The sequence below is a fragment of the Budorcas taxicolor genome, chromosome 5, assembly GCF_023091745.1.
Source record: "Budorcas taxicolor isolate Tak-1 chromosome 5, Takin1.1, whole genome shotgun sequence".
NCBI lineage: Eukaryota > Metazoa > Chordata > Mammalia > Artiodactyla > Bovidae > Budorcas > Budorcas taxicolor.
Genome location: NC_068914.1, coordinates 136,813,949 through 136,818,026, shown reverse-complemented (window position 1 = coordinate 136,818,026; position 4,078 = coordinate 136,813,949).

The window sequence follows — 4,078 nt, the reverse complement described above, 5'->3', positions numbered from 1 at the left end:
TAAACAAGGTTGCTTGAGGCTTTTAACCAAGCTGTTCTTAAAGATTTTAACACATTGTGTGATACAAATGGGTCTAACTAATTTCAAATGATTCTCACCTATTTATTAAAGCGTGCAATGAAAATCTGTTACTTAGAAGTGCTTTTATTAGCAGCTAAATTTACAATGTGAATTTGAAAGTAATATATCTGCATTTTTTATTAGAGTTTATAGTTTTTGTCAATTCACATTGGTTTTTCCAAGGGTTGTGTATATCAATGAGGTTTCCCTATAATTTGAAATTATTGTTTCAAATAGAATTATCTATTTCAGTAGTTTATTTTCCCTCTTGTTTATAGTATCTCTTCTCTATCACCTTGAGAAAAATGTTTTTTAAAAATGTACTTATTAGCGATGGATACTATTTCATTGCCAACTAAGGTAAGATTCGACTTTCACGATAACTTAATTACATTTCAAGGAATAATTAAAAACCCAGAGCTTCCTATTATTAGCTTTAAATCTAATATCCTTTTATAATTCTTCAAGAGTACAATGAATTAATATTGAAACTGTAAGATTAGGTTGATTCTTGTAAAGTCTTAAATTTTTTTCTTCCATAGTTATCTTAATTATTTTATCTTGATGTTAAAATAATTCTCCATGTATATAAAGGCTAAGAAATATTCTGTACTATATTGTGGAACTGAAAATTTACTCTAGGTAACAGTGTTCAATTATTAATTTCACTTAAAAACAGCAAAAATTTTTCTAAAGACCTGTACAGATAATACACATGCTGTAGTTTAGAAAAATGAATGTCAAAAATGTTTACTTTAAAGATCTTACATACAGTTTAGAATGATAATTTGAAAATCAATTAATTTAAAGTACAATGTAGGAAATATTTGCTATCACTCACTAGAGTTAAAATATGAAATCAGGGAGCTTCCACCTTGCAATGCGGGAGACGCGGTTCAGTCCGTCTGGGAAGATCCCACATGCCAAGGAGCGCCTAAGCCTGTGTGCCTAGAGTCTGTGCTCTGCAATGAGAGAAGTCACCGCAGTGAGAAGAAGCCCACCCATAACTGGAGAGCAGCCCCCACTTGCTGCAACTAGTGAAAGCCCACGCGTAGTGGAAGACTCAGTTCAGCCAAAAATAATTTAAAAAAATAAATGAAATCCATTCCACCAGAAAGTATCATCTGCATAAAATCTCCATAGTCTCCTTGCTCAAGAATATTTTAAAAATTATATATGTAGTAACATGTACGATAGTGGTATTTTATTGTGCCATTGGCTTGATTCTACAGGCCATGTTTATACTGATAGGAAGCAGTGCTTATGATAATATCAAAGACATACAATTCAGTGCCAAATTAATGTCTCAGAAGTGCTTAAAATATTTTAAAACATTTAGAATATATATTATGGTAATTTTCAGTTAAATATCATTTATTATATATCTGATATACTGCTTGCATTAGCTTGAATGCTGTATATACGTTATCTTACTTAATCCTCGTAAGAATCAATGAAGTAGGAGCTATGATTATCTTCATTAATGGGGAAATTGGGGTCTTAAGAGAGAGTTCCTACCAGTATATGGCAAACAAAGCACTTGAATAAACATCTGGCTGTAAAACCTGTGCTCTTAAACTTCAAGTTATTGTCTTTCTAAGTAAAGCTTTTTTATTTTCTCACGATGTCACAGGCAGTAATTATCTTAATGCCCTAATCTCTCCATATGCTAAATACAAATAAGTCATTAATGTTGCTAAAAAATTAGAGGTATTTTTTTAAAAGGCATGAAATTATTATATTGGAAGATGTGAAGAAACTAGTCTAAGACTTCAGATGGTTTAAATGGTGGTGTATCAAAATTTGAATGTAGTTACTAAGAGATTGCTTTGCAAGCAATTCAAATGAGCATCTTTTGAAATTCCATCTGATTCCATCAATTTTTCAATGTTAAACTCTGCAGCTGAAATTCCTTATAGCAGTGAAATGATTTTTTGCCTCATTCAACCGAGGACTTCTGAACCAATGCCAGTTGGTTGGAAAGGGTAGGTTTCACTCATTGCTTCATAACATAAAGGAAGTGCAATGATGTAGACAATATGATCTGTTGAGGAAATATTGGTTTCTAGAGATTCTCACATGTAACGCTTAAAATTTAGTGATCTCCAAATCCCTCCCTGGTTCATTTTATTTTTTCCTCTCTCTCTAAAGTGAGTATTAGTCCAGATTGTGCAATAAGTATTCCTTAAATGCAGATAGCACTCAACTCAAAGCAACCTATTTTGATGTTACCATTAGAGCTTGATTTTCCCTAATAAGTGAACAAACAATTGACACAAAAAAATAGAATCAAGAAAGGATTTAACTGCACATGAAAAAACTACAAGTAGGTGAAGAATAATACCTTATTGAAATATCTATGCATAATAGTATTATAGATCCAATATAATGATGAAAATTCCAAGATGAAAATTCGTCTTCGTGGAATAATGACCAAAGCTCAGGGATCAGAAATTATAACCATTAAAAATTTGATTTTGATAAAAATTGACTTAGTAATCAAATTATTCTCATAAACTTCCATGGCAAATAAATTCATTTCAGTTCACTAGCTCAGTCATGTCCGACTCTTTGCGACCCCATGAATTGCAGCACACCAGGCCTCCCTGTCCATCACCAACTCCCGGAGTTCACTCAGATTCACGTCCATCGAGTCAGTGATGCCATCCAGCCATCTCATCCTCTGTCGTTCCCTTCTCCTCCTGCCCCCAATCCCTCCCACCATCAGGGTCTTTTCCAATGAGTCAACTCTTCCATGAGGTGGCCAGAGTACTGGAGTTTCAGCTTTAGCATCATCCCTTCCAAAGAAATCCCAAGGCTGATCTCCTTCAGAATGGACTGGTTGGATCTCCTTGCAGTCCAAGGGACTCTCAAGAATCTTCTCCAACACCACAGTTCAAAAGCATCAATTCTTCGGCGCTCAGCCTTCTTTACAGTCCAACTCTCACATCCATACATGACCACAGGAAAAACCATAGCCTTGACTAGATGGACCTTTGTTGGCAAAGTAATGTCTCTGCTTTTGAATATACTATCTAGGTTGGTCATAACTTTTCGTCCAAGGAGTAAGTATCTTTTAATTTCATGGCTACAATCACCATCTGCATGATTTTGGAGCCCCAAAAAGTAGTCTGACACTATTTCCACTGTTTCCCCATCTATTTCCCATGAAGTGATGGGACTGGATGCCATGATCTTCGTTTTCTCAATGTTGAGCTTTAAGCCAACTTTTCACTCTTTTCTTTAACTTTCATCAAGAGGCTTTTTGGTTCCTCTTTATTTTCTACCGTAACCGTGGTGTCACCTCATATCTGAGGTTATTGATATTTCTCCCGGTAATCTTGATTCTTGTGCTTCTTCCAGCCCAGCGTTTCTCATGATGTACTCTGCATAGAAGTTAAATAAGCAGGGTATCAATATATAGCCTTGACACACTCCTTTTCCTATTTGGAACCAGTCTGTTGTTCCATGTCCAGTTCTAACTGTTGCTTCCTGACCTGCATACAGATTTCTCAAGAGGCAGGTCAGGTGGTCTGGTATTCCCATCTCTTTCAGAATTTTCCACAGTTTATTGTGATCCACACAGTCAAAGGCTTTGGCATAGTCAATAAAGCAGAAGTAGATGTTTTTCTGGAACTCTCTTGCTTTTTCCATGATCCAGCAGATGTTGGCAATTTGATCTCTGGTTCCTCTGCCTTTTCTAAAACCAGCTTGAACATCAGGAAGTTCACAGTTCACGTATTGCTGAAGCCTGGCTTGGAGAATTTTGAGCATTACTTTACTAGCGTGTGTGGTAGTTTGAGCATTCTTTGGCATTCCTTTCTTGGGATTGGAATGAAAACTGACCTTTTCCAGTCCTGTGGCCACTGCTGAGTTTCCCAAATTTGTTGGCATATTGTGTGCAGCACTTTCACAGCATCATCTTTCAGGATTTGAAATAGCTCAACTGGAATTCCATCACCTCCACTAGCTCTGTTTGTAGTGATGCTTTCTAAGGCCCACTTGACTTCACATTCCC